This window comes from Hyaena hyaena, unplaced genomic scaffold, assembly GCF_003009895.1.
Source record: "Hyaena hyaena isolate Hyena2069 unplaced genomic scaffold, ASM300989v1 scaffold_122, whole genome shotgun sequence".
In the NCBI taxonomy this organism is placed as follows: domain Eukaryota; kingdom Metazoa; phylum Chordata; class Mammalia; order Carnivora; family Hyaenidae; genus Hyaena; species Hyaena hyaena.
The window spans coordinates 673,292-692,860 of NW_024080754.1; the positions used below are offsets into that span (position 1 = coordinate 673,292).

Consider the following 19,569-nt stretch of genomic DNA (forward strand, 5'->3'; position numbering starts at 1 on the left):
AAATTGGGCCTATTTAAACAGGAGAGAGGAAGGGGGATATCCAAACTGAATTTGCTGTATAGAATGACTTCTCACAATGTATGTGAAAATACCACACAGCATCTGCATGGTAGACTGATGGACTCAGTTAGTAAAGGTGGAAATCCATTCAAATATTACTATTCATCTGGAAACGGACGAGGAAGAAGAAACTGGTGTAAATAAATCTGTAATACCCAGTGGTCAGGGAGATCTACGGAGCCAATATACAGTTGTGTTCCCTACTCTTGTTTACTGTGGAACGTTGTAGAATATCAAGTATTTCTGGGAGTGTCAAATGTCAGCAACTATCAGAATTACTTGGAAGGCTTATTAAAACACAAATCACCGGGCACCATCCACCAAGGTTTCTGAATGAGCGGGTCTAGGACGGGGCCTGAGAATTTGTATTTCTAACAACTTCCTGGGTGATACTGATGCTGGTATTCAGGGTATGATATTCTGAGAACCACTGAAATATGCAATGCTGAGAATAATGGTAACAGCCGGTAAATCACAGTATAATTGAGAAGGGGACTGGAAATAATACGTAAGGCATTAAGTATGCATATCCCGATGCACAGTGCTGAATAATAAATCAGCACATTTGGATGGCAGAAGGGTATTCTCCAACAAAACCAGAAAGCTCGAGTGAGATGTCCTTGTAGAAATGACAGACTTGCCATGCAGACACGGTCAAGAGCATTTGAAAGATGATAAATGATGACAGGAACCTAAGTGTTAAACAAGTGGAAGTATGTATCACATATCATCTGGCTACCCAGCAGAAATACATGCTTCATCCTAGCTCAGGTCACAGAAACAATAGAGGCAAAAGAGCTACACGTGCTGGGCGTTTCAAACTACCAGCGCAACTGCCACAGGTCTTATGTGACAAGCCACAGGAAGAGGATGGAGGGCTGCCACGCCGACAATTTCCACCCGCACGAACAAAGAGACCGGGGAATTGTGGCTCCGCAGCCGACTCTTACCTCTAAGGAGAAGTGACAGGAACCTAAAGATTTTGGGTGAGCCGTACCGGGAGCCTGGGGAATGCTCCAGATGACCTGGGCACTGCATAGGGAGTCAGACTTCAAATGCGTTAGGGAACAAGAACGCTAGGATTCCATGGTGTGGGGAGACAGCAAGGAGGACGGCAAGACTCCCGCAAATGAAGTCTGAAAGACAGCCCCACGTCATTTGGCTGAGGATGAAAAGGAAAAAGCTACGGAAGGAGATGGACACATCACTAAAAGGAATTCCTTTCATCGATTAACTCATAATGTAAGGAACTTGTAGAGAAGACCCATAAAAATGTGCACGGCTGCCAAGTGGCCCACCCTCCTAATGCTGATTAATGATGCAAGGATCATAAATGAACACATCCAAAGAAACTAAAGCATGTGCCTTGAGAAAAAGGAGAAATGTATTAAGCAGAGTAACAGTAATAATGACTTCTTAGCATGGTAATAAATCAAACGTAACAGAGAAGGCCCTGACCAGTCATTTTAACACTTCCATGAGGCCATGAAGAAGAAGAAAGAAGGGAAAATGTTGGCACTGATAATCAGGTGATAGAAGCCGTCATCCACTCAGAGATAAATGGGGTGCAATCATTATTTCTTGACTGCCTGCGTTCCTGCACAAAAGTCCAGCTGAGGCAAAGTTTCCCAAGAATTCCTAACAGCTGCTCAGATGCCCCACAATGTACACAGTATCCTGTTTCCTCACTTATCTATAGGATCACACTGTTGTAGTAGTGTGCACAGAAGAATGATCCGGCGTGTGCCACCAGCTAATTTACTCTCTTCTGTATCCAATCAAATTATAGGCACCAATACTATTTAGTTTCCAAATTAAGTAGAAAAGTGAGGTAAAGTCAAGGAGAGAAATCAGACCAAACCAATATTCTCCTTAAAGCATGAAGTGTGCACGCTATCCTGAGGCATGAATGGAATGACAGCGTCCAAGGATGGGATCCAGGGTTAAGTCAGTATTGTGCTTCCGGGTGGGACAGGAAAACTATGACTGTGGGTACCCCTAGGAACCTCCCTCAAACTCCCGTTATGACTTGACTGTTGTACCTTAGGCTCCAAAGGGAAAACATACTTATGAAAGCAGCTGCGGTTAAAGTGATCTGCATTCTAGAATGTGTCTAGCCATAAAAAAAGAGAAATATATGCCCATCATCCATCACTACATCTGCCTGAGCAATTTACTGGCATAATAAGGAACAGAAATACATAATAGTTCAATTGGCTCAGGAATTAAATTACTTGGCCTAAGAGAACGCAGGTCCAGCTCTTATTACCATAGTGTTGATTTCTGGAATTAAATTTAGATGTCCATAAATTCAATTATCTATTTGGGCACTATTAAAACAGCAGCAGTTACGTTTTAACAATGTCGCATCCTCCCAAAGAATGCCGACCGCACCAGCATTCCACTGCCAGTCGCACTTTTCACAAATAGCAGGAAAGCCAGAAAGGGGGGAAAATTAATTTTCCGCCAACTCTTCAATTGCTGGACAGCTCTGCTCCGTGATGTGACGGAGGCGAGCTGCTTTTGGAAAGCTGATCACAGTGCAAGAAAGCACCACGGAAGGGCCAGGGAGGGAAGCGTGAGGCTGGGCGCCATGAAGCCACTTCCTTACAAATAATCAAAGGACTGTCCCATGGTAACGCAGTGGAATATTCATATCACATTCACACATCTTAGCGTCTGTCAATTTATAGCAGACAGCTTTTATAGCTTCTAAATTCCAATAATGAGAACCGCTTCTAAAGAACGAGGGAACTATCTGAAAATGCTGATCATCTCAGGAGCACCTGACTTTAATAAGAAGGTTAAAGGGTCAAAGGGACATTTCTACGAGGAAATAAATCGCCGAGAATGAAATTTTACGTGTCAGCATGCAAGAGTTTACTTTGGTGAAAGATACACTCCATCACAAAGGTGACTCTCCTTCTATTTCTAAATAAAGGCTGCCCTTGAGCGCTTTCACTTAAGGTTTCCTCCCTGATGTTCCCTTCAGATAGGGAAAGATTTTGATTCACATACCAGTTTTAATTCCTTTTTGTTTAAGTCATGCAAAACAATTCGCCATTTGCATTCTCTAAAAAAACTGTATTTACTCTTTCATAGTCTCTGCTAAGACGACTTTCTTTTGTCCCTTTGTAGGACAAAGGAGAGGAAACAGGATTAGAAAGGCTGTGATTCTCCTGCTTTCTGTGAATTGGACAATCATGAGACCTGAACACCAGCAGTGATGGCAGAGGTGGGGGGGTGGGGTGCTGAGGGGGATATGAAATAGAACAGCTGTCAATTCCCAAAATATAAGATCAACCCGGGGGGGGGGGGGGCGAGTCTCAACTGCAAGATGCTCAGACACATGGATGTTTATTGAACTAGAAAGGGGAAGAAAGCGTCACCCAGAATCAGGAATAGGGAGCGAAAATAAAGAAATTTCTTTCTCTGCCCCAGTTCCTAGTGCTCTCAGAGTTTAACCTGGAGGGTAGGAGGGCCGAAGAGTCTGTTTGTTCCACGAGAAAGCAGTATCTATAATTACTGCCACGGGGCACCTGAGTGGCTCAGTGGGTTAAGCGTCTGACTTCGGCTCAGGTCATGATCTCATGGTTTGTGGGTTCGAGCCCCGTGTCGGGCTCTGTGCTGACGGCTGGGGGCCTGGGGCTTGCTTCAGATTCTGTCTCTCTCTCTCCCTGTCCCTCCCCCGCTCATGCTCTGTCTTTCAAAAACAAACATTAAAAAAATTATTGCTGTGAAATTAGGAAAACTCGTAGTTGCCAGAAAACAATGGAAGCTTATTCTTTATGGCTCCAGTAAATGGTTTGAGCGGGGCAGAGCTAAGTAAGAAAAAGCCGGTATCCCTCCCATCTGAACACACAGCTGGATGTCAAATGTACAACTGGACGCATGGGCTGATTCTATTTATATAAACTGTGAAAACAGGCACCCCTCCACGTTGCTGCCAGAGCTCAGAGTGCTCCACTTTGGCGAGGGGGAGACTTGTGAGTGGCAGGGACCAGGAGAGAGGCTTCTGGGGGGGAAGACCAGGTGGCGCTGGGATTTGGGTGTCTGCTATCTGGTATGCTCAGTTTTGAAACTCATCGAGCTGTGTCCCCGTGTTATGTGCATTTCTCTGCATGTAAGTTACAGTTCAGGAAAGAGGGGTAAAAGGGACAAAATGCTGGGTGCTTGGGTTCAGGTGGTTGAGTGTTGGACTCTTGATTTCAGCTCAGGACATGGTCTCCCGGTTTGTGGGTTCGAGCCTCACGTTGGGCTCTGTGCTGACAGCACTGAGCCTGCTTGGGATTCTCGCTCTTCCTCTTTGTTCTTCCCCCAAGCTCTCTCATTCAGTCTCTATCTCTCTCTCAAAATAAATAAATAATTTTAACCCCCCCAAAAAAGGGGGGAAGAGGATGCTGCTACTATACTGCTTCCACTCTTTTCAAATATTCTCACAACTGAGCTAGAATAAGAGCTCTTTAATTTGTATAATTGTATTTTCAAGGAGTCCAAATCTGAAAAAAAAAAAAATCTCCAAACCCTTAATCCAGTTAGGGCACGAACTATGAAGGTAGAAGGAACATAATAATAATGATAATAACAATAATCGTATGTGGATATGTTATATATAATAATTATAATAATATATGTATGAATTTTTTCACTAGTGAAAATCTTTCACTATCTGAAAGGAATACAAGTAATATACTATATATATATGTATACGTGTATACATACACACACACACACACACACATATATATATATACACATATGGCTGCTTCAGCCATGGCTTCACTAGACTATATTGGTTAAGTAATTAATTCATTAATACAGACATTTTGTAAATGAATTTGAGGCTCATATAGGATTCAATCCCCATATGTTATGATTACTAAAAAAAAAAAAAAAGGTACTCTCCTTTTATGTTGTACTATTAGAATCTCTCTCATCCACAGGTAAAACCATATAAAAATAGATTTCTCTTTAGTCTACTGAGTTTCAGCAGAGTTATCTGGATGACATTCCTCAGTTAGTAAGTATTGTTCGCTTTTCACTTAAAGGATCTTGGAAAATTTGATTAGCCTTCTCTCCTAAAAAATGTGCTGTAGCAGAAAATGTCACCTACCCCAAAGCCATACCTAACTTTTTTCTCCTATCCCTTCATCGATCAGAGAAAATAAGACACTGAACACTCTAGACCGTGTCTCCCCTGTAGGGAAGGTCAAGCGACTGCCACATCTGAGGGTAATGAGGTGCCAGAGGGCATGAGCGTGGACCTCTAGGTGAGGTGTCTAGGAAGGTGTTACTTTCCAGGTGAGAAGACGCGTCACACTAAGGGAGTGGGTGCTTCTGTTCCTTTGCCCTTCTGCGTTTGTACCTTCTCCCTGGAAGGGCAACAGCCATCTGTCAGCGGTTAGTTGATAAAACATCCAGGTGCAGAAGTGGATGAGGAGGTGGAATGGAAAGTCCCAGAAGGTGACACGTCTGCCTTGCTGCACCAGCGCAGGGCTCCCTACCCACCAGGGTCTGGGTGTTCGGTTATTTGCAGCTAAAAGCATTTCTTGCAGATGGTTTACATGCTTTCCCCAGACACTGGGTTATGGACTCCTCCTTGAGGAAGGTAAGGACAAAACTGAGATGCCAAAAATCCATGACTCAGGCATTAAGGGTGAGATACAGACAACCTTCATCTGAAATGAGGCTGTAGCATCACTGCTCCATATTTAATGACTATCTCTTCTGGGCAAGAGAATCTACACGAATTACTCTATGAGTCACAGACATACTGCCTATTAAATGCTTTAGAAATTCAAAGGGGGGAGTGATTCTTGTGAGCGAGAAGTGTGTGAGCTGGCAAGCGTGGAAGGCGGGTGTAAGGACGAGGGAGGGCTATCCAGAGAATGCACAGCCAGGAATAACAAAGATGAGCTCGGCGATAAAAGAATTCAGTGTGGCACTGAAACTTAACAGCGAGGTCTGCTAAATTGCAGAGACCAAGTATCCGGATAGTTTTACTTTAGTCAATGGATAGGTAAGTATTTGAGTTGAAAGAGATGGCACCAATTGTTAATGAGCAAAAATAAAAGGGGGCAATGCATGAATTCACTCATCCACTGAGTCACTCTACTCCGTGCCTCTCTATGCCACACGCTAGCTATCTTATCAACAATGTCTACGGTGCTTTGGCCCAGTGTTGTCAGGTGCTATTCCAGGCACTGACAGTGAACTTGTGAGTACGACAAGGCCTCTGTCTTCCTGGCACATATATTTTAGTAGGTAAGGCACAATAGGAGCAAATAAATAAGAAAAAAAATTCAAAAGTATACAACGGAAGGAAAGGGGGCTGATATGCTAACCAGTGACCATAACAGATGTGTTTGCGGGGTGTGGGGAATGGGGGCAACATTTCAAATAGGATGGTTAGGGGGAGGCCACCGAGCCACCGAGATGGCTCGAAGAGTTGGGGGGAGGGGACGGTTGGGGCAGGAAGAAGAGCAACTGCAAAGGCCCTGGGGCGAGAGCAAACTTAGCACGATGAAGAAAAAGCCGGCTAGCTTAGGGGGCAGAGGATGAGGTTCTCAGGAGAAGTTAAGGTAGGAGCCAGACAGTAAGGGTGGGAGGCCACGCCGGTTATGTTCAGAAACAGCAAGTTTACTCCTGTGCAATGGAAATGACTCTATGATATTTTGGCTTTAAAGATGGTTCTGGCTGCTGGGTGGAGAGGAGACTCGAGGGAGGCAAGAGCGGCAGCTAGGACATTGGGAGAAACACAAGGAGGGGCAAGGGTATCTCACGGGGCTAAGAGCCAGAAGGACACACAGAGCAGGCAGAGCATACGCAAAGGCCCTGTGGTAGGAAGGAGGAAAACCTGAGTGTCTGAAACAGAGTCAGCTGACAGCACAAAGAGTCATCAAAGAAGGACAAATGATCATTGGCATGAAGCATACGGCTCACGGCTTACTTTTATATATCCTGTAAGCTAAGAGCGGTTTTTACATTTTAAAGAATTATGAAAAGAAGAGAAAGATCTGTAACAGATGGCATGTGGCCTGCAGAGCTTAAAATGCTTATTATCTGACCCTTTCCAGAAAGTGTGCAGACTCTTTGCATAAAAGGTGGACATATGGAAAGACCAAGCAACTGTACTTTGTCCTGATTTGAAATGAGATAGATCGTGAAAAGTGAAAAGCGTCTAGGATGTCCAAGTTGTAAAAGTCTAGAGCAGAAACAAGAGTGATCCCTGCTTCTTGCCTCCTTTGGAGCCAGCAGAACACAGGGTGCAACAAGAAGGAGACTCTTGCAGCAGGGTGGACTGATTAAAAGTATGAGCCTTGGGGCCTGCCTGCCTGGATTTGAATCCTGGCTCTGTGACCTTGAGCAAGTGGGTCAACCTCTCTTGGCCTCCTTACCTTCATCTGTAAAACGGCAAACTTACAGGAGGTATTTGCAATCACAGGGGCATGATGAGAAACCAGGTTAATACTCGTAATGCACTGGGGCACCTGGGTGGCTCAGTCAGTTAAGTGTCTAACTTTGGCTCAGGTCATTATCTCACGATTCATGAGTTCGAGCCCCATGTCGGGCTCTGCTTCAGATTCTGTCTCCCTCCCCTGCTTTGTGTGCTCTCTCTCTTTCTCAAAAATAAACAAACTTTAAAATACTTGTAATGCACTTTAGAACAGCACCTGACCGGGGCGCCCGGGTGGCTCAGCTGGTTGAGTGTCCGACTTCAGCTCAGGTCACGATCTCACCATTCCTAAGTTCGAGCCCCACGTCGGGCTCTGTGCTGACAGCTCAGAGCCTGGAGCCTGCTTCCGATTCTGTGTCTCCCTCTCTCTGTCTCCCCCTTCCCCACTCACACTCTGTCTCTCTCTCAAAAATTAATAAACCTTTAAAAAAAAAAAAAAGAAGAGCACTTGACCCACCATGAGTGTCAGGTAAGCGATAAAGCAAAGGCCACACACAGTACCAGACACAGAGAACAGCTCAAATAGCAGCTACTGAAAACAGCTCCAAAAAAAGGTGTTGAACGAATGAATAGTAGGACTAAATACCGCTGAGATACTCGTCCCGAACACTCCAAACTGGTGTATTCTCTGACAATTACCAACAGTTTGTTTTCTTCTTCATTAGAACACATATAAGGGTCAAATGTTAGGTAGTCCTCTTGAAAAGATTTTAAAATAATACACAATTATTTAATCTTTACTTTTTTTAATGTTTATTTAGTTTTGAGAGAGAGATAGACAGAGCACAAGCAGGGGAGGGGCAGAGAGAGGGGGAGACACAGAATCCGAAGTGGGTTCCAGTCTCTGATCTATCTGCATGGAGTCCGATGCGGGGCTTGAACTCACAAACCATGAGATTGTGACCTGAGCCGGTCTGATACTTAACTGACTGAGGCATCCAGGTGCCCCCCCAAATTACTTAATCTTTAAAGTAAAAAAAGAAATTCTGTTCCAGACCATATTTTCAGAATCCTGGCACCACAGGGCACTGGGGTACTCAGGACACCACCACACCATCCAGTATTATATTCACGTGTGTGTTGGCTGCTAAGGTTTTCGCCAATACCGAGAATAAAACTAACTGCCTTCACGAGGGGCCAGGCAGGAAAGAAAATGGAAGGAAGATTACGAAAAGGGTGGTTTAGTATAAAATCAATGTCTCTTCAGACTGGCCTGTAAACTCTGTCCTGTTTTGATTCAGTGAACTTCTGAAGTCTGAGGCCGAAATAGGCAGAGAAAAGAGGAAGGATCCAAGGCTGGGTGTAAACTCGTAGAGCTAGAACAGGGGAAGAACAAAGTCCCTTTTCTCCACTGTTTCCCTACATACTGCATATTGCATAAGCATACTGCAGCGACAGAGAAAAGCAATTTAAGTAATATCCCTAAGACACGAGACAAATCAAAAGCCGGAGAAGCATTCACAGAAAACTGCCTTCGCTTCTTCAGCGTGCTGGCTCCCATGTCCTGAGGCTGTTCCCAGTCAGGACTGTTAAGGATGTAGGATGCACGGGTTGGTGCTGGATAGAATGTGGTGTAGAAAAATGACCCGCGAAGGCCATTTCTGGGGCTGAGGGCAAATCCGCCTATGGACTCAGTACCTGATGATATTTAAAAAAATGATGGTTAATTTTGTGGGTGAGATGGTATCCTTAGAGCTCTGCGGAAAACTGTACTTAGACTTTAGAGATGTAGAAGTAGTTCGTATATTTGCTGCCAGAGCTTTACTTAAAATCATAAAAAGGTATGCTGGGAAAGGGGGAAAATGATATTCTGGCAAGATGTAAGAAATATTAGATTTAGCATGTAATTATAGTAAAAAGCTAAACTGCTTTTTTCAAGACCATCTTGGAGGCATGAAAAGCCATATATAATCAAAAGCACATTCTTTCCCTGACAGCTTTATGAACCAACTAGGATTAAGGAGAAGCACCTAAGGTGATAAAAACTTTCAGAGTCTTTTAAAAATCTTGATAAGTGAACCCAATCTTGGTTAATCAGACACTTTGCAGAAAACCGGAGCACATTCCTCAGACATGGACAAATGGCTGTCACTAAGTGTAGGTGCTCTGTGTATGTTTTGGGTGAAGAGTTGGAAATAACATGCTCTGTAGCCATTTAATGTATCTGAGGGTGACCTAGGCTCTGAAGGGTCTGTTGCACAGTTATTGCTGGGAATGAAAGAGACTAAACTCCCCGAGCTCCTGGCACTTCCAGTCTGCTGTGGGGACAGGTGACACTGTAGGAAGTCAAAGCGAAGATGTTACACGGCACATTATAAGTGACAAGTACTATGGATAAGTGCAAAAGCAGGAAACATCTATAGATGGGGTGTGCAGGAGCGGTAGTGGGGAGGCCTGATGTAATTAATATTTATTTATTTATTTGATGTAATTAACATTTAAAGAGAATAGTAAGGAGGCGCCTGGGTGGGTCAGTACGTTAAGCATCCGACTTAGGCTCGGTTCATGATCCTGTGGTTTGTGGGTTTGAGCCCCGCGTCAGGCTCTGTGCTGACAGCTCAGAGCCTGGAGCCTGCTTCGGATTCTGTGTCTCCCTCTCTCTCTGCCCCTCCTGTGCTTGCATTCTGTCTCTCTCGCTCTCAAAAATAAATAAACATTAAATTTAAAAAAAAAAATAAAGAGAATAGGAAGAGAACAATGCTCTGAACAGGCATCCTTTCTGCAAATCCTATGTGCCTCGCATCGTTTTCCACCGTGTCTATACACACAGGGACTAATATAAAGCGACAGATGGGTCTGTGTATACGGTGGCTACAAAGCTTTCTAGAAAAGCCACAAAGCAAGACAGCAGCCTCATCTTTCTTTCAAGGACACCTTGTGAAGAACCTTGTTCTTAGAAGGGAGGCATCCTGCCGCTTCTGTGGGCTTTCCTCTTCTTTCTTGTGAAAAGAGAAACCAATTCCTGCAACAATGTATCCCTTGTCCTTCCCCAGAGCCTGCGGTGGAGCCCCACGGGTATATCTGCCCCCATTGTCAGGTGGTACAAAGTGCCATTTATCCTTAAAACAAGCCCAAGGACTCCCTTTCCCCTTTGTCCTTACAACTTGAAACAAGTATTTTATTTTATTAAAAGAGTGAGAGACAGGGGTGCCTGGGTGGCTTAGTCGGTTGAGCGTCCGACTTTCGCTTAGGTCATGACCTCGCGGTTCGTGGGTTCGAGCCCTTTGTCGGGCTCTGTGCTGACTGCCAGCTCAGAGCCTGGAGCCTGTTTCAGAGTCTGGGACTCCCTCTCTCTCTGACCCTCCCCTGCTCACGCTGTCTCTCTCTCTCTCTCTCTCCTAGAAAGAAATAAAAATATTAAAAAAAAAAAAAAAAAAGAGTGAGAGACACAGAGAGAGAGAGAAGGAGGGAGGCAGAGAGCAACAGAGGCGTAGAGAGGAGACAGAATCCCAAGCAGGCTCCACGCTCCGTGTGGAGCCCAACACAGGGCCCGACCCCATGGCCCCGGGGATCACGACCTGGAAATCAAGAGTTGGACGCTAAAGCGACTGAGCCACCCAGGTGGCCCTGAAACAAGTATTCTAAATTGGATGGAAAAGATGAAGACAAAAACTAAAGACAAGCATAGCCTGCTTGATGATGGAAGTCTTGGATCAGCCAGATTTATGGGCAAGTCATGTACTGGAGAAGTAAAACTTTTAGTTCATTTCCACTGGTGAGGCAACTTTTTTCGTCTTCTGGTAAGCCTGCTTCCTTGTCCTGAAGTTTATTTTTAAAAGTATCTGTAGTTGCCACTTGAGAAAGTATAGAGTTGAAATATCACGTGTTGACCCTGCATGAACTATGCAACAAATGTGGACTAAAATGAATGGGGAGGGGCGCCTGGGTGGCTCTGTCGGTTAAGCATCTGACTTTGGATCAGGTTATAATCTCACAGTTCGTGGGTTCGAGCCCTGTATGGGGCTCTGTGCTGACAGCTAGCTCAGAGCCTGGAGCCTGCTTCAGGTTCTGTGTCTCCCTCTCTCTCTGACCCTCCCCTGCTCATGCTGTCTGTCTGTCTCTCTCTCTCTCTCAGAAATAAATTAAAAAACATTAAAATAAATAAATAAAATTAATGTGGAAGTGCATTACTTGTTTTTTGTTAAAATTTTTAATGTTTATTTTTAAGAAGTGGGGGGCAGAGAGAGAGGGAGACAGAACTCAAAGTCAGGTCCACACTCTGACTTGTCAGCACAGGGCCCGATGCAGGGCTCGAACTTACGAACCAGTAGACATGACCTGAGCCAAAGCCTAACCGACTGCGCCATTACTTTTTAGGTTAAATCACTGATAACAGCCGTTTTTCAAAATTCTCCTGAAGGGAAAATCACACCGCAGTTCACTCCAGTTAATTCTGTGCCCTCATTCTCTGGGACACACAGAGGGGAAGCACTGTGGGAATTAAAGGCACCTTCTTGAAAGCCACCCACCAGCTATGGTGTGACCGTTGACATGAGACTTATCCTGCTACGACTCAGTTTCTCCATCTTTAAAATGGGATGAAAACATTACCCACCTTGCGAGATGCTGTGAGCAGTAAACATATTCCAAGCACTTAGAAAAAGCACACAGTAGCACTAAATACCAAAACTATTTGCTGTTATGAGACTAGGGCTTAAATTTATGTATGACAAATGTTTCTTTCCCTTTTACTGTTATTAGGTTTTGAAAATGATATAAATTAAAAGTTATCATTGGTTCTTCATATACAGTATTTTCCTTGGAGTTTATTATTTCAGAAAAAAATCTATAAAGACCTCTTCTTTTTTTAAAAAAAAAATTAATGTTTATTTAATTATTTATTTTTTTGAGAGAGAGACAGAGTGTGAGCAGGGGAGGGGCAGGGAGAGAGGGAGACACAGAATCGGAAGCAGGCTCCAGGCTCTGAGCTGTCAGCACAGAACCCGACGTGGGGCTTGAACTCACAGACAGTGAGACCATGACCTAAACTGAAGTCGGACGTTAACCGACTGAGCCACCCAGGTACCCAGTCCTATTTATCAGGTACAATGCCTAGTAAAGTCCTAACTGCTGCCCAGGCTCAGGGTCTGGCAGAGATGGATATACAAATGAGCACAGAACCATGATGTAAGAGATGTGAACATTAGCTGTCATGGATTTTAAAAAAGTCTGTTAACAGGACTTGGGAGAGACGGGTTTAGAGGGTTAAGAGGTGAGCGGGGAACTGATGAGTGAGCAGACATCTACAGAGAAGACGATGGCCAAGGGGCATGGAGGAGACCGGACCCAGCACCTGTAAACACAGGAAGTGCAGGTAGCTCAGTGTGGCTGGGGGACAGGATGGGCACTGGGAATGGAGTGAAATGCAGACACGTTACAAAGGACCTTGTTTGAAAGGCTAAGGAGTCTGTCTTCATTCTACTAGTGATTCAGAGCCTCGGAGAGAAACTTTAAGCAGAAGAGTGGCTAAAGTAGTTGTATTGCAAGAAGTATGAGCTGGCAGAAGTATGAAGGCCAGACAGGTGGAGGAGTGACAGGTGGGCGTGGGAGAAAGCTCTTCCAGAAGCCTGGCCAAGGAGGAGGAGGGAGGCGAGAGCTTGGAAAAAGATCACAGCAGCGCTGGTGACTGGATGAAGGGGGTTAGAGACAGCACGAAGCTGATGTGTCGAGTTGGAGCAACTGGTTGTGGAAAGGTTATTGACGGTAACAGACGATAAAGTAGGAAGAAGGGTCAGCTTGGACCTGGATGGATTTCGGATGCCATGAGACAGTATTGGAGGGGCTTCCAGCCAACAGCTAGAAATAAAGCGCTAGAAATCTGGGCGAAAAATATATAGATCTGGGAGGCACTGTGTTTCTATTTCCATTAGGTAAACAGAAATGCATGTTTTTGTTTTCTTAAAATTTAAGAACTACTGTTTTTGAAAGGCCCCAGATGATGGACCAGAATAGTTCCTCTTTTTCTGAATTGCCGGTATGCCCTGTTATGATATCCTATGTAACTAGAGACACAATCTAGCCTTCTGAAGTCTAATACCCTGTTCTGCCCTGCTTCTCCTCTTTCCCCACAAGCATAATTTAAGCTGCCTCCCAATTCAGTGATCCACGGAAAAATTCCCCAAGGAGATGTTTTCTGCATTGATTAAAGAGCCTAATCAGGAACATCCTACTACAATAGCAGAAGAAAAGTCATTCATTCAACAAATGTTAGCAGATATCAACTACGCACCAGGCAGTCTGCCAGATCTGAGGCTCTGAAAGAGAGAAGGATAAGATCTCTGCCTTCAGGGAGCCTACATTCTAGTAGGGGAGAGAAAAACCATCGGCAGATACAGTACTCTAAGGTATAATTCATGTGAGGATGAAAGAAATAGGCTGCGAAGACTGAGAATATGGGTGGAGGGTGTTTATGCAAAGTGGTCAGGGGAATGCATTATGAGAACAGGACAGTGAGGCTGAGGCTAAGGATAAAAGGAAACCTAGAAAACTGGGGAAAGCATCACCGGGAGATTCGTCAATTGCAGGGTGGGGAAGGCCTGCCATGTTCTGCGTGATACAGAGACAGCAGTGAGGAGAGAGAGGAACAGGGTGGTGGTGCTGGGCAGGCACAGAGACGCTGGGTCAAATACATTCGAACCTGAATAAGAATGCCAAGTACATGATGGGTGACTGTTCCAGTCAACGTCATCCTCGGCATCCCAACAAAAAGGTTCACTGCTTTTCCTCTGTGTATTTGGTGGTTAAGTGTACTGGAAAGCCACTAGCAAACCTTTGTCTGGGGGTTCCACGATCAGCCTTATTTATATATAAATATAAATATAAGTATAAATATACACACACAGACACATACAGACTCCATGTCCTGGCTGCTATATACAGAGTGGCTTAAGATGTGTATGTGGAAATGAGGGGGTGTATAGCAGAGAGACAATGGGAGCAGAACTCAGTAGGATACGACAGTAACTCCAGCAAGAAATACTGGAACTGGGGTCGTACTAGACAAGATGGGAGACAAGGGCATGCATGAATCCAGAACAGGCAAGATCTGTGGCAAGGGTAACATGAATCCCAGGCACTTAGCTGTAACTCCTAAGAGATGGCGTGGGGCCATTACTATGACAGAACGGCTTTAAGAGAATCAAGATGGGCGTGGGGGCTAGAAACTAAGAACTCTCTCTTGGACGCATTAGGAAACCATCCATGTGGCTTCAGTTCTTTAATTTTACCATATAGATACCCGAGCTTCCCACTTGGGGGACTGACCCTAGCTGGCCACGGCTGATAAATCCAACTGGTATATAAAGTCAAGGGTGCAGGTTACAGCAACGAAGGCGAAGGGTCCAGTAAAGGAAAAGCTATAATAATCCAAGAGTGATAAGCAGAGTCAGAAATCTAAAAACAAACCAAAACAAAATACAGTGATGTCAGGTAAGCTAAAAAGAAGCAAACAAAAAACCTCGAAAGCCTGTGCAAAGAATGCTTAGGAAAGAAAGACTGGAAATGAAGACAAACAAGTTATATGAGAAAAAAGGTTTCTGAGAAAAAGCAAAATCAATCGGTTCTAAGGGCTTATTAACCTTAAGGTGCTTTATATGGAAATTCCAGAAGCATCTGGGTCTATCTGCACCAATGCTTTGATTAGGCAGATAAAGAGGTTATGAGGAAAACTATTACCTTATTTGTCTGTCAATAGCAAAGACAGAGCAAGAGCATATTCAGTCCTATTAAGGGTTCATGACCAAAGATCACAGATGTCCTATATATAGTACTCGAGACAAAGATGTGACATACAGAGTCAATTTACCAATGTGCATGTTAGAAAAGAACACTCCCCAAATGGGAAGAGGTGAGACAGACCACCTCATTATGAAATGTTCTACGCATGTCAGTGCTGCTAGGTGTGCTTCAGCACCGGCAGGGGGTTGTAGATGAAGCTGGACCAGGTGCAGACATGCTCTAAAGTGTGGTCTCAGCATCTGGTTCCTCTGTGATTGGTGCCACCATCATTCAATTACCTGAAATGCAATGTTGTTGTCCTGTGACTCCCTGGTAAACAGTTTTGTAAAACCTAAGTGCTTCAGTATCGTGTTGACAGGTGTAGGACTCTTCGGTCCCAATTTTCCAGTAACAGTAACTATAAGATTCTCCTGAGAACCATTTGAAGCTAATGATTACCACCCAAAGGGCATATAAAACACTTAAAGGGCAACAACTGAATAGCATGTTCCAGGAGGTAAAAGATTAACACTGTGATGGAATTGCCCTTACTTATTGGTAAAGTTAAAGATGTCATCATTCTTTTGGAACTATTTCTTTTTTTTTTTATTTAAAAATCTTTTAATGTTTATTTTTGAGAGAGAGACACACACACACACACAGAGAATGCAAGCAGGGGAGGGGCAGAGAGAGAAAGGAAGACACAGAATCTGAAGCAGGCTCCAGACTCGGGGCTGTCAGCACAGAGCTGGATGCGGGGCTCGAACTCACGAGCCACAAGGTCGTGACCTGAGACGAAGTCCAACACTTAACCAACTGAGCCACCCAGATGCCCAGAACTATTCCTGAAATATAGTTTACATATAAAATTGAAGATCTACAAATACACAGAAGTCGAGAGTAGAATGATCTAACTGCTATTTGAATATCTACTGAATTTCTATTTAAAATGTCCCAAAGTGCCCAAACCGATTCCATGTTAATTTTTACTGCCATTTTCCAATCCGAAAAAAATCATATTTTCTAATGTGTTGCTTCCCTAAAATAAAAAGGACTGCTACATATGCACTTTTCATAAAATAGGAATAGCATTATTTGTTTCCTACCAAAACCTATTTTAATAACATTCTCAACCTCATCTAGGATGAAATGTGCTGAAGTCATTATCTATTACTATTGGTTATAATTATTACAAGGCTCACAATTCCTTTTAAAGACCTAGTTAAAAAGGAACATGTTCTAACAGCCATGATTATCCAACCAGGAGTAGGAGACCAGTGATTATGCCCTATGGAGAGCTTTTCTATTCGACTGACCAAGGACCTAGCAGCCCCGCCCTGGCCTGCCCTCCCCCGCAGTTCTACTCAAGGTACCACGCACAAGCCCGTTTCGCATTTTACTTCAAAGGCTACCATATCTTTTAACTCCGTTCTGAAAGCAAGTACCACAATAACAGGTGACAGTCATTTCTTCCACGTTTGATGTAAAGGAATAGGCTGCCGAAGATTTTATTCGGCTCAAAGTGTACTTTCAACCTCGAAGACATTTCTGAAGCAAGAATCATGGAATTTACTAACGAGTCTTTTCTTTCCTCAACTCTCTGGGTGCATCTATTATGCTGGAATTCTGTTTCTTCACCACACCTTTTATGCAGATCTGCTTTACAGACATCATTAAATGATTCCAAGTGTAATGCTGTCCTTTCCATCATAATGATAATCTCTTTTCCAGTCTGGTAGCCAGTGTTATGTTAACATTTTTAGTGCCTAACGTTAATCTCATAACTACTGGTATGACATAAGGGGGGAGTAGATATCTACAGCGCACTCCAAGATACAGTTATTGTCCACATCAGATTGGCAACAGGTTGCTAGGCACGAAACGTAGGAAGACCAAATTCAAATAATCGTCTCAGAGGCAAAGAAAATTGCAATATAGGACCCAAGGATAACACAATAACAAATCATTTATACAGACTGACTTACCATTGTTCTCAATAAAATGTTGCTATCCCATAAATGTACTTTCAAGGAACTTCCAACACTGTACTGGACTTTTGAATATCTTTGGGTAAATCCTCCCAAAATTATACATTATACTTTACTAGAACAATTTATTCAGTGCACAAACATTCAGAGCCTATTAAACGCTCAGTATTCAGTTCTCTTTATAGTGATTTATAATAAGGGCAAAATGTGTTTGGTAGAAAATAGGACATAAATGACAACAATGAACACGCATCTGCTGTGCCTTCAAATGTGTCAACACGACCAGAGAGATTTTCAGTGTGTCCTTCCCTTATTTTTGAAACTGACAAGACATGAATAGACATTATAAGATGTGGAGCTGAAGGAACCACTATTACTGGGATTATATAAAACTATAGAAACATTCATAGCTTGCACTTCAGGTGCAAAGTTTATGGAGATGCCTGGTATTAAACTGTATGGTACTGGTTTATGTATTTAATTAAGAAATAGGGGAAAGAGGTCAGGGTCAATAAAACATTACATATAATGCTTTTATTTCCTACAGGAATCTTACTGATTTAAGGATAACCGTAACATCTGATGCAAGTAAAATCACCCTCATTTGAAGCTGCTTAAATATGATCAGTGATTTAGTTTTACCAAAGACAAAAATATATTTATATTTATATGATCTGTGTGGGAGGGTGGGAGGGGGAGTTAAGTAAATAATGTTACCAACACCATATTGTTTTGCTCAATTACAAATAAATAACAATGTTTTGTATAAGTAAATATATAAAAATACATATGTACAAAATATGAACAATACATATGTATAAATGGTAGACAAAACTACTACAGGTAATAAATGGAACATGAAATCATCAGTTTGAGCGACTGTACTTATCTGACAGTAATGAATACATTTCTTTAAAAAATGGTGTGCATTTTAGAACTTTAACTACTTAAGACTACTGTTTTAATGTCTAACTCCTTACAGGAAGTTTACTACAGGTTACGTGAGGAAACAATTTCATTTTCAGATAAGGGAGCCTATTTTTGAAGGGAGGAAAGAACACTATTCTTTAGGACCGTTTCAAAACAAATAAAGCATCAATAGTTCATGCAGATGGGGGACATACACAGATAATTCGGGTGACCACCAGCTTCTGTTAGGTAGAAGAATCCCACCCTCTAAAACTTTACACATGAACATTTCAAGTATGACTTTGTAAGTATGGAGGGTGAAAGAGGAAGCGGTAGTTAGTCCTTACTTGGGAAAGATTTTCTTTATTTTCTACCTCTCATCAAAAGAAACGGTTTTGAATATCCCCAAATTATTTTCTTTATGAATGGCTTCCCTCCAAAATATACATAGGTTTATCAAAATTTTGCTGAGTTTTTTTGTGAGAAGTTCTTGGTACTAGTTTAGACTTAGATGCGGAGACACAGACATCATGTACTATATAGCTTGATTTCCTGTATTAGGTTTCCTGGAAGCTAATTTATTATTACTAACTACCAAATAAAGTTCCAGCATACAATTTATTATTACCAAGGATTTGATGAAGGACATGGCTCAAGTAAAAGAAACTTCTTCGGGCATTAATATGCTGACATAAGAGCCTCAGGCCAAGGGGAAAAAGAAACCAGAAAAATGAGTAATGCGTATTTTTAAGGGCCACTTTTACATAGACTAATAGTGAATCCCATCTAAACTAGGGGTTTTACAATGAGAATAACACTATCCTCAAACACTATAACCTTTGAGGATACCACTGGCAGGAGCCGGTTAAAATCATGAGGATCTAGATTTTCTTCCTCTTTTCTTACTATTTTGTAGTCCAGGAAATCTGAACGGTTTAATTAAAAGACATTTGGAGGACAAAAAGGTCTTCCTTTCCTCAAGGGCATCAAATCCTTGGCAGTGAATAACCCAACCCTCTAAGTAACCATTACAAAATGAACGGTTCCCTAGTACTTGGAAATCAGACCAAACCTCACTGGTTTGGCCTCACAACTGGACTCCGGTTAAGACTCTTAAAGTGTTTTGGTTTTCTTCTTGATTTGCATGAGGTCCAAGCTTATTAAATACAGAAATTCAGCATTTTTAATAAGACCTCAGAGCTGGCAGCCAGTTGCCTCCAGAGAAAACGCAAGCTTCTGCTATTCTCCTATTCATCATTTTCAAATTAGTCCCCTTATTTCAGTACAAGGCACGGTGACACAGTTGCAGCCTCAAACAGCGCTGGGAGCTGCCAACCAGCAATGTGACAGTTATGTCGCAAAGCCACAAACTGTTTCATCAAATCCATTCCACTTGACTCATCCACTGGCAAAGATTTAAGGCTGTAATTTATCATGTCG

At 42.9% G+C, this 19,569-nt stretch overlaps 1 protein-coding gene across 6 annotated transcripts in view; it reads right to left on the minus strand.

The window, feature by feature from the left end:
• The window catches only part of LOC120235132 (amyloid beta precursor protein), a 272,417-nt gene that overhangs the window by 127,092 nt on the left and 125,756 nt on the right, over positions 1 to 19,569 (minus strand). The window lies entirely within an intron of this gene.